The following is a 12,526-nucleotide window of genomic DNA, read 5'->3' as shown; positions in this document are numbered from 1 at the left end:
GATGGAGCATAAAACATGAATCATCTGGAAAGGCTACCTGTCACCACTCATTGGACGTTCAGGTTGCGGTGATGAGAGACTGTTGGTAGCCCCTTAGTTATTTGGGCAGCCAGTTGCTCAATAATTGCACATATATTCACCCATAAACATCTCTGCAGCCATCGTTCTCCCTGTCAAGGAACCGTATTTGACGCTGGGCGGAGTAAGGGACTTGAAATTAAACGTAATGTACTCGAGTTCTTATTTGCTATTATATACTCTATAATTCTGAAGGACCTGCCTTTACCATTCAGTGACTGGGTGTTGTGTGCTGTCCTTAGGTTAGTTAGGTTTAAGTAGTTCTAAGTTCTAGGGGACTGATGACCATAGATGTCATGTCCCATAGTGCTGAGAGCCATTTGAAACATTTTTTTTTTTTTTACCATTCAGTCCAGCTATAAATTAAGCACTCCTTGTGAGTGTGTGTGATTGTATTTGTGTGTCATTTGAATGTAAAAAATGGAAATGCTGTGTGGCTAGGGCCTACCATCGGGAAGACCGTTCGCCTGGTGCAAGTCTTTCAAGTTGACGCCATTTCGGCGACTTGCGTGTCGATTGGAATGAAATGATAAGGACAACACAACACCCAGTCCCTGAGCGGAGAAAAATCTCCGACGCAGCCGGGAATCGAACTCGGGCCGTTATGTACGACAGTCCGTCGCGCTGACCACACCGCTACCAGGGCTAGACATTTGAATAGGATTCAGTTTTAAACAATTGAAATGCGACAAGCATTTTGCATGCCAGTTTCAACAATAATTACAATATATTTATCGTTCTGAAGCTGACAACGTGAAAAATCGACGAAAAAATGTTTTTGATGAGCAAGGTGACTGGCAGCAGCCCCATATGATTTGCATATCTCTCGTTAGTAGCCCGGTGACAGTTTTTAATGGATTATGAATGACTGTGGTGTGCGTGAGAATGTGCAGAGCAGTGGACTTGAGACAGAGCAACAGTAAATGCTTCGGCCAAGCAGGTCAGTGATGGATGGATGGGACCGAAGCCTGGGTGGCGTAAGATTCTAGGAAGTAAGGTCGTCTCGAAAACCACAGGGAGCAGCAAGCATTGTCCTCCCACACGACTGCTGGATGCTAAAGCGGCCCATTCACAGCCGGACCGGTCCGCCGACCGACCCGTTGAGAGGGTTGGCCCCGACAGGCTCGGCTCGCCTGTGTGTGGGCGATGGGCTCGCGCTTGTGTCCGAAGTTCCGGCTAAGGGCGGTACGGCGCCACGTGCAGGAGTCAGGGGCGCCTCTCCGTGTTTTCTGACTTATTTTGATAACTAGCGTCTGCCGCTTGTAGAAAGCGAAGTTAACAGGAAACAGACTGTAGCCTTGTACCGGTGTTCTCTGAATTCTTCAAACCTAGTTGCTAGACTATGAACATTGTTGGGAGCAGGGGCGGATCCAGGGTGGGGGGGGGGGGGGGGGGGGGGGCAATGGGGGCGTGACCTATCTTTTTTTTCCGACTGCTTTAGGGGCTGATTACGTCGTCCTATCTAGTATGTTTTACTTGAAGTCGAAGATGTAAACAATGGCACGCAGTTTGATGCAACAATTCAAAAAGAGACCTTGAAGCCTCTACCATTTAGTGAATAAACTACAGAAGAAACAACTATACTTACGAATAAAATGATAATATTCGCTGAGGCATGAGCGATCTGTGTCCCTTTTTTTAGCACTTTCCCTGCAGTGCGTATGTAAGATTTTGTTTCTAGTGGCAGTTTGCAAAGAGATGGTGTTGATAATTAAGCGATGAACACCGAAGGAATACTTGAAAATATTCTCATTAGTTGCAAATAGTGAGAACCTTACGACAGTCCCTTTTATTCTGCAATTGCACGTTTTCGATCTGGATGAACGCTTCTCCCCCATTTTGGCTTTCTTCTCACTTCTGATGCGGAATGTGAACAAACATTAATTAGCCAAATGTAATAATGTACACGAAAATAACGTCTGTGGATTCATTCACAATCCATTCCCTCATACAGTAAGAATATAAATGTTACGGTCAGCAGATGCAAACATATACTGACGTAATTAACAATATAAGATGATTTCCTGAACACAGTCAAATACCCTATTATAACTTTTCGCAGTCGTATCGTCATTGCTGCGTATAAACACATGCGTGAATTCGGTGGCAACATTCTGTCATATGAAAGCAATTGGTAAACTAATTTCGAAGATTTAAGAATGGAAACGAACATTAGCATTTTTATAGATTATTTTACATTAGCAGACAAACACGGAGTTTTTCAAGTTCACGTGTCGTATTTGAAGAATATTTTTTAGGTAATGCAGTATGTTATTTCATTAAACACACTTAACACATAGCGATACACAATTAAACTAAAAGCAGAATATTATGTGTGTGTGAGTGTGTGTGTGTGTGTGTGTGTGCGTGTGTGCGTGTGTGTGTGTGTGTGTGTGTGTGTGTGTGTGTGCGTATATAGAGTATTAATGCTTTTATTTGGAATTAATTTTTTGGAAGGCAGGTACCAAAAAATTTGCCCCCCCGACCGAGATCCTGGATCCGCCCCTGGGTGGGAGGACGTGTGGTTGCCATAAAGATGTATAACGTCAGATTACAGCGTTGAAATTAGTGCATTTTGGTATTAAAGGAGAGTCTCATGTTGTCATTGGAAGGTGGAAAATACGTGCAATTTTTGCAGGATTCTCTGTTGGAAGGAATCCTCGTGATTGGGCCGCAGTGGTTCGTAATTCTGCCATTGTCGACTGGCACATTTTGGCGGCAAGGAATACGCACGACGCAAGTAAGCGCCGCAAGATCAGCACTTGGCGGTAGGTCATCAGTCCCCTAGAACGTAGAACTACTTAAACCTAACTAACCTAAGGACATCACACACATCCATGCCGGAGGCAGGATTCGAACCTGCGACCGTAGCAGTCGCACGGTTCCGGACTGCGCGCCTAGAACCGAGAGACCACCGCGGCCGGCGAAGAGATGCTGTGTTTTGTATTCTTTGTACATAAATTACTTTCTTAGCAATTGCAGTATTTATTGCCAGAACAGCTGAGCAATTAGCGACTTATGAATCGCTGTTTGTATTGTTTCTTTGTCATTCTGTTTTTGACTGCCATTGGAAAACATTTAGTGTTTTGACGGATGATAATGTGTTTAAGATAGTGCCACAAAGAGATCCTGATATGTGGATATCATATTTCCTTTTGTAAACTTCAGTCTGTTCAGAATTACATTCGACATGATCTTTTGAAAATTTGGCGCTTGGACTTTTGTCTACCTTGTGTCTTTAATCTTACCTAACACATCATTACATTTTGTTGTTGTCATCATATAAAGTGCAATACTAATTTACTTGAAGACTGACTATACTTGCCCTGTGCTTCCTGTTTTCTGTTAACTATGTTGTTGTTGTTGTTGTGGTCTTCAGTCCTGAGACTGGTATGATGCAGCACTCCATGCTACTCTATACTGTGCAAGCTTCTTCATCTCCCAGTACCTACTGCACCTTACATCCTTCTGAATCTGCTTAGTGTATTCATCTCTTGGTCTCCCTCTACGATTTTTACCCTCCACGCTGCCCTCCAATACTAAATTGGTGATCCCTCGATGCCTCAGAACATGTCCTACCAACCGATCCCTTCTTCTCCTCAAGTTGTGCCACGAGCTCTTCTTCTCCCCAATTCTATTCAATACCTCCTCATTAGTTATGTGATCTACCCATCTAATCTTCAGCATTCTTCTGTAGCACCACATCTCGAAAGCTTCTATTGTCTTCTTGTCTAAACTATTTATCGTCCACGTTTCACTTCCATACGTGGCTACACTCCATACAAATACTTTCAGAAACGACTTCCTGACATATAAATCAATACTCGATGTTAACAAATTTTTCTTCTTCAGAAACGCTTTCCTTGGAATTGTCAGTCTACATTTTATATCCTCTCTACTTCGACCATCATCAGTTATTTTGCTACCCAAATAGCAAAACTCCTTTACTACTTTAAGTGTCTCATTTCCTAATTTAATTCCCTCAGCATCACCCGACTTAATTCGACTACATTCCATTATCCTCGTTTTGCTTTTGTTGATGTTCATCTTATGCCCTCCTTTCAAGACACTGTCCATTCCCTTCAACTGCTCTACCAGGTCCTTTGCTGTCTCTGACAGAATTACAATGTCATCGGCGAACCTCAAAGTTTTTATTTCTTCTCCATGGATTTTAATACCTACTCCGAATTTTTCTTTTGTTTCCTTTACTGCTTGCTCAATATACAGATTGAATAGCAGCGGGGAGAGGCTACAATCCTGTCTCACTCCCTTCCCAACCGCTGCTTCCCTTTCATGACCCTCGACTCTTATAACTGCCATCTGGTTTCTGTACAAATTGTAAATAGCCTTTCGATTCCTGTATTTTACCCCTGCAACCTTCAGAATTTGAAAGAGAGTATTCCAGTCAACATTGTCAAAGTGATTTTCCCCGAGGTCGGCTTCAACAAGTTTTTCCATTCGTCTGTAAAGAATTCGCGTTAGTATTTTCTAGCTGCGACTTATTAAACTGCCAACACCTGCTTTCTTTGCGATTAGAATTATTATATTCTTCTTGAAGTCTGAGGGAATTTCGCCTGTCTCATACATCTTGCTCACCAGATGGTAGAGTTTTGTCAGTACTGGCTCTCCCAAGGCTATCAGTAGTTCTAATGGAATGTTGTCTACTCCCGGGACCTTATTTCGACTTAGGTCTTTCAGTGCTCTATCAAACTCTTCACGCAGTATCATGTCTCCCATTTCATCTTGATCTACATCCTCTTCCATTTCCATAATATTGTCCTCAAGTACATCGCCCGTGTATAGACCCTCTATATACTCCTTCCGCCTTTCTGCTTTCCCTTCTTTGCTTAGAACTTGGTTTCCATCTGAGCTCTTGATATTCATACAAGTGGTTCCCTTCTCTCCAAAGGTTTCTTTAATTTTCCTGTAGGCAGTATCTATCTCTGCCCTAGTGAGATAAGCCTCTGCATCCTTACATTTGTCCTCTAGCAATCCCTGCTTAGCCATTTTGCACTTCCTGTCGATCTCATTTTGAGACGTTTGTACTCCTTTTTGCCTGCTTGATTTACTGCGTTTTTATATTTTCTCCTTTCATCAATTAAATTCAATATTTCTTCTGCTACCCAAGGGTTTCTACTAGCCCTCGTCTTTTTACCTATTTGATCGTCTGCTGCCGTCACTATTTCATCCGTCAAAGCTACCAATTCTTCTTCTACTGTATTTCCTTCCCCCATTCCTGTCAATTGTTCCCTTATGCTCTCACTGAAACTCTGTACAACCTCTTGTTCTTTTAGTTTATCCAGGTCCCATCTCCTTAAATTCCCACCTCTTTGCAGTTTCTTCAGTTTTAATCTACAGTTCATAACCAATAGATTGTGGCCAGAGTCCACATCTGCCCCTGAAAATGTCTTACAATTTAAAACCTGGTTCCTAAATCTCTGTCTTACCATTATATAATCGATCTGATACCTTTTAGTATCTCCAGGGTTCTTCCATGTATACAAGCTTCTTTCATGATTCTCGAACCAAGTGTTAGCTATGATTAAGTTATGCTCTGCACAAAATTCTACCAGGCGGCTTCCTCTTTCATTTCTTAGCCCCAATCCATATTCACCTACTATGTTTCCTTCTCTCCCTTTTCCTACTCTCGAATTCCAGTCACCCATGAGTATTAAATTTTCGTTTCCCTTCACTACTTGAATAATTTCTTTTATCTCATCATACATTTCATCAATTTCTTCGTCTTCTGCAGAGCTAGTTGGCATATAAACTTGTACTACTGTAGCATAACTATATACAACTGAAATTTTAATTACAAGGTTTGTTTTTTTTAAATTTAACAAAAGTAGAAATAATATATCTGCAGGACTTTTAACTCCATGAGAACAGAGCTTGGTTTCTGCTGATTGTATTGTAATTGTGATACAGATTGTTTTGCATCTATGATCTACAAAGTTATTCGCAGTAAATTTCTGTTGCATGTAATTGAAATATATGCAGACATTTTCAAGCGCTATTGTACTATTAGCTTATCGTGATGTAGTAGTGTGGTATTTTGGTTCAAAATGCAAAGTGTGTCTCCAGACGTATGTAAAAGATACAAAGGTACTAAAAAAATAAAAGTTGATTAGATATCACGATTATAAGAAATAGGGCAACTCATTTTATATCGAGCTTTGTTAACTCTGCCATATTTCATTGAATGAGCAGACTGTGACTGTCTACCTCACATACCGTCATCTTGGTAAAATGTTTTCGACATTAAATGACTTTCAGCAGCATTTTTACCGAGTAAAAAACAAAATTTCACAGCTGCGCGTTGTTCACTTAAATTTTCCACCATAAAAAACGAAACAAGAACAAAACAGCATTGGGAAAGGCAATCGCTGCAGATGAAAAAAAACAACCCACGTCGACAGCACAGATGGCACTAAACTGTCAATGAGATGCACTATACACGCCTAGTGGCAGAAATACGTACAACATAAGTTCCGCCTACGATAATGTTATTCCGGCTTTTCCTTGGTTGGTGAGTGGGAGGGGAAAGGGGGGGGGGAGATATCCCCTGGTATATATAAAAAAACTGTGTCTGACAGCGAATTTCTGATTTCAGATTTGAATTGCTCATATGAAAACCTTTTGGAAACATATACTTGAGTATGAGAGAAATGACCCGTTAGAACAGTATTTTTGTGTGCATGCTCAGATTTGTTAGAATAGGGCTATTTCTGGGTACAGTGATTTGTTTATTCAGTGCAACTGTTTCATAGCACCAAGTGAATTGTGCATATGATGGTACTGGTACCTGTTTCCAGGCCATAGAAGCAATACAATCGAAGAAAACATATGTATATTTTCTGCTAGATTGCTTATTTCTCAGTGTGATTTCCTCTTGTATTGATTGTGGTTGAACCCTTGCTTCTGATGGCTAATTCGTTATAAATTCACTTTGAGTACAAAGTCTAAATTATTTTGAGAACTTGTGAAAGCATATGGTTATTCTCTCGTATTTTCAACTTGCTTCGATATTGGTTATATCCGGTAATATTTTTAGTAAATTATAACTATCTTAATGGCCAGATTCTGTACGTCGTAATTTAGTGCAAGGTTTCATGTAAGAGATGTCACAGATACAACAAACTTGTATGAAGCGCTCTAGCCTAGGTGTAATAGTTATTTTGAGTCTGTTACGAATTTTAAATTTTTTTGATAATCGTAAGGGGAAGATCAGTTTCGATTCCGTAGAAATATTGGAACACGTGAGGCAATACTGACCCTACGACTTATCTAAGAAGAAAGATTCCAGCATTTGTAGACTTAGAGAAAGCTTTTGACAATGTTGAATACTCTCTTTCAATTTCTGAGGGTGGCAAGGGTAAAATACAGGGAGCGAAAGGCTATTTACAATTTGTACAGAAACCAGATGGCAGTTATAAGAATAGAGGGTCATGAAAGGGAAGCAGTGGTTGGGAAGGGAGTGAGACAGGGTTCTTGCCTATTCCCGATGTCATTCAATCTGTATATTGAGAAAGCAGTAAAGGAAACAAAAGAAAAAGTCGGAGTAGGTATTAAAATCTATGGAGAAGAAATAAAAACTTTGAGGTTCGCCGATGACATTGTAATTCTGTCAGAGACAGCAAAGGCCTTGGAAGAGCAATTGATCTGATATAAGATGAACATCAACAAAAACAAAACGAGGATAATGGAATGTAGTCGGATTAAGTCGGGTGATGCTGAGGGAATTAGATTAGGAAATGAGACACTTGAAGTAGTAAAGGAGTTTTGCTATTTGGGGAGCAAAATAACTGATAATGGTCGAAGTAGAGAGAATATAAAATGTGGACTGACAATGGCAAGGAAAGCGTTTCTGAAGAAGAGAAATTTGTTAACATCGAGTATTGATTTGTCAGGAAGTCATTTCTGAAAGTATTTGTATGGAGTGTATCCATCTATGGAAGTGAAACATGGACAATAAAGAGTTTAGACAAGAAGAGAATAGAAGCTTTAGAAATGTGGTGCTATAGAAGAATGCTGAAGATTAGATGGGTAGATCACATAACTATTGAGGAGGTATTGAATAGAATTGGGGAGAAGAGGACTTTGTGGCACAACTTGACTAGAAGAAGGGATCGGTTGGTAGGACATGTTCTGAGGCATCAAGGGATCACCGATTTAGTATTGGGGGGCAGCGTGGAGGGTAAAAATCGTAGAGGGAGACCAAGAGATAAATACACTAAACAGATTCTGAAGGATATAGGTAGCAGTGGGTACTGGGAGATGAAGAAGCTTGCACAGGATAGGGTAGCATGGAGAGGTGCATCAAACCAGTCTCATGACTGAAGACCACAACAACAGCAACAACTTATTTTGTGATTTTATTGTTCCAGTTGTTTTAACATTATGTGGATATCCTTAGGATCTGTTACCTATTGTAGTCTAGCGGTTCTAGGCGCTCAGTCCGGAACCGCGTGGCTGCTACGGTCGCAGGTTCGAAACCTGCCTCGGGCATGGATGTGTGTGATGTCCTTAGGTTATTTAGGTTTAAGTAGTTCTAAGTTCTAGGGGACTGCTGACCACAGATGTTAAGTCCCATAGTGCTCAGAGCCATTTTTTTGTTACCTATTTCTGAATTTTTTCATGTTTACTGTAACGTGTTGGAGTTTTGGCCTGATTCAGAGACTAGTAGTCTATTAACAATGTTGAATGTTATATGTTTAAAAAACAATATCTTTTTTAATTTGTGGAAATTCATTACAAAATTGTTTCGGATTTTTCGTTAAATGAAAATTTTGAAGAATATGCATTACTCACAGATCAATCCAGTCCTACCACTCCATGTAACAGCACATACACTATGTTCTTTTAGAGTCCAGCTTCTCCAAGACATCATATTAGTGTCATTTTTTTTAATAAACTTTGACATCATTTTTACGCTGGTGGTGACGGTAATTGTTTACAGTGTGAATTTTGTTGTTATTTACAGGTCTACTATGTGTACTCTTACTGTGGCGTTTTAATTTTAGCTCGTTCGTACCTGGATCGAGACAATACAATGAATTATAGTAATGCATATTAAATATCAGCTAAACTCTATCCGCTTGAACATGTTTTTTTATGGTCCGTTCATGTTTTTTTTTAAACCGTGTTTCTTCTATCTGTGTTTTACTACAATCAGACTTGGTAATAAGACAGCACCCGAAGATGACGGTGGATCGAGCTGGACGACGTTTTGCTTAGAAGTACGGAACCCTTTGCCATGCCAAGTCACCCAATAATCTTACAATGACTAAAGATACAAAATAAAACATACATAGGTTAATAATAACAGTATATTCTGAAATAAAACACAATTAAATTACGACATTTACATTGAGACTTGAAGTACGCAGTTACGAGTGCTGTTTGGTTCCAACTCGTGAATGTATTAATAAAATAATGTAGTATTAATGGCGGTGTGCCAAAATACGTCCTATCTGGACGAGAACTAGAAAGCAAACGGGTGCCTCTTATTTTGCTAATCATCTGACGATCGAAAACCTTCAAATGCTTCCAGCGGTTGCATACAATATTTATACAGCCGTGGACGACGTCTATGGCTCAAATTGTTTCTTCATTTCATTACTCATAACTACGATTTCCGCCAATAAAACCTGAGCTTGCAAATGTGCCTTTAAACTGCCCCCTGAGTTGCGAGGCGAAAGGACACACCTGCCCGCTGTGGCCGAGCGCTTCTAGGCGCTTCAGTCCGGGACTGCGCTGCTGCTACAGTCGCAGGATCGAATCCTGCCTCGGGCATGGATGTGTGTGATGTCCTTAGGTTAGTTAGGTTTAGGTAGTTGTAAGTCTAGTGGACTGATGACCTCAGATGTTAAGCCCCATAGTGCTTAGAGCCGTTTGAACCATTTTTGGCACACCTGCAGGTGAGCAACTCACTCTACGAGGTGCATTCAAGTTCTAAGGCCTCTGATTTTTTTTCTAATTAACTACTCACCCGAAATCGATGAAAACTGGCGTTACTTCTCGGCGTAATCGCCCTGCAGACGTACATATTTTTCACAACGCTGACGCCATGATTCCATGGCAGCGGCGAACGCTTCTTAGGAGCCTGTTTTGACCACTGGAAAATCTCTGAGGCAATAGCAGCACGGCTGGTGAATGTACGGCCACGGAGACTGTCTTTCATGTTGGCTGTCCAGCACATGTGGTGCACAATTCCTTACAAACTGGCCCGGATTGCCTACCCATCGACTGCCAATTAATTGTAAACTAAATCTACCAGCATTTCCACATATATACAGTAAGGGTTGAATCGCTGAAGTCATTCTGTAAGTTTACTGAAACTGAATACAAAACTGTACTTGGGGACAGCAAGACAAGGTGGCTATCTCTGCTACCAGCATTGGAAAGTATTGTAGAGATATTTCCTGCTTTCATATCATATTTCATTTCCCTTGATAAGTGTCCTGTTATCCTTAAACAATTCTTTGATAAACCCATGTCTATTGTCGTTCTACATTTTCTTGTTAACCAGCTAAAACCTTTCTCTACAACAGTATTGAGAAACAAGAAATCGCAGTAGTGGAATTTATCAAGAAAGAAACAAATTATTGGGCAAATTACAATGTAGAAAATCTGAAAGATTTCTCACATCCTTACATGAGACTCTAAGAAAGCTGGAAGAAAAGGGTGAAATTACTGTAGAACAATTTGATATTTATGCTGCCATCTTCCATGACTCTTGCATTGAGTATATTAAGGAATGGTGTTTACCATTTCTCACACCTTTTAAAGCATTTGACTGGGTTAATACTGCTACAGTGGAAGGATATTTAGGACTGTTGTGTTTTTGTTAAAAGTATTGTACCAAATTTTCCTGTTGATGAAGACGAACTGTTCGATGAATTTTCATGTGCACAGAACTTCATAAAAATTGAAGAAGGAGACAAAGAAAGTGTTAGTGCAACGTAGTGTAAAATATTTGCTTCTTTCAAAAGTAAAAACATTTACATGAAAAACCAAATGCTGCTGTGGAACGTGTGTTTTCGTTAGTGAACTTTTTGTGGTCAGATGAAAAAAACCAGAATGAAAGTTGAAACAGTGAGGGCCTTGTTCATTGTCAAAACACACTTTAATGGTGTATCGTGTACTGACTTCTATGATACAATTTCAGACGAAAATGCACTTCTTGATAAAGTACATAAAAGTGAAAAGTACGGTGATAGTGTGGCAAAATAATTGTAAAAAGTGATTTGGGATCATCTTAGTGCACGTTGTAAAGGTAAACTTGTATGTGTATTAAATTTAGTCAATACAATATTTATATCCTGTTTTTTTTCTTCATTGTCCCAGGTTTCTCGTTAATTTATTTTAAATGTCCCCTTTTTCAATGAAAATGAAATGGACACCCTAAGTTAAATGTTACGTAAATGCCGTTGGCATTATGTTGTCACAGTTTGCAGTTTCGATACAGGTGCGTGTGCGCTATCACTCGGCAGTTTATATTTTTGTACTAGTTACACTGTTTATTTAGGCTGATGTCACTGTGGTTTTTTCCCCTCGGTCGCCTGATAGGAGACTGGTGGATTCCCATTCCACAGCACATGTTCGTGAAGGCATGGAAGCAGAACCTCGGACGGCACGATGCTGGCGTCGATCCTCGTTTAGACCAGGTAAGAGTGTCCGTCATTTCCGAGAACGTTTTGGTCCCTAAGGACCCGTCCAAAATTGCTCCACCCGTCGACTGGTCATCGTTTTGGAGCAAAGCGATCATAGGTGCAGTAGTGAACCAGTTCTTGATATTCAGACTTCCAGAGATGCAGATATACAGAGATGCAGCGCAGTAAATATATCAGTTTGCGATGCACTCAAAAGTGTCGGTACATTTCACTATGACAGTTTTTTTTCACTTACTCAGTTTGTCAGGCGATATACAAATATTCGTACACAAGTAGTTGTGACGTAGAACAAATGTCCGTTGACAAGTCTTTACGGAAACAATTCGTAACACGACTTTACATTAACAGTTTGTAAACAAATTTCAAACATAAATAGTTCATCACGTCTATACACATAACAATATATCATGAATTGTGTGTCTCAATTACGTGGTTTTGCACGCCAATTTCCTCGTTGCGACGTGTAGTAACCGTCCACAAATTGTTTCAGGTTATGTGAGTCTCATAACTTTTCACGTATAGGCACATGTTACAAGTACAGATAACATATACAAGTGAGCATATATCATTTAGCTTTACCTAAATACCGATAAATACATAGAAACATGTTACATACAGGTTTTTACATAGGTACAAATACATTGAAACATATTACTTATTGGCTTTACAAAAACATAGAAAAATATTTCTCTTGTATTCACACAAGTATGATTGGGGGTCACATAGAAATATTTTTCATATAGCTTTACATAAGTTCACAATGTTTACAGTAT

Source organism: Schistocerca americana, chromosome 3, assembly GCF_021461395.2.
Source record: "Schistocerca americana isolate TAMUIC-IGC-003095 chromosome 3, iqSchAmer2.1, whole genome shotgun sequence".
Lineage (NCBI taxonomy): Eukaryota > Metazoa > Arthropoda > Insecta > Orthoptera > Acrididae > Schistocerca > Schistocerca americana.
Note: the sequence above shows the minus strand (reverse complement) of the source record.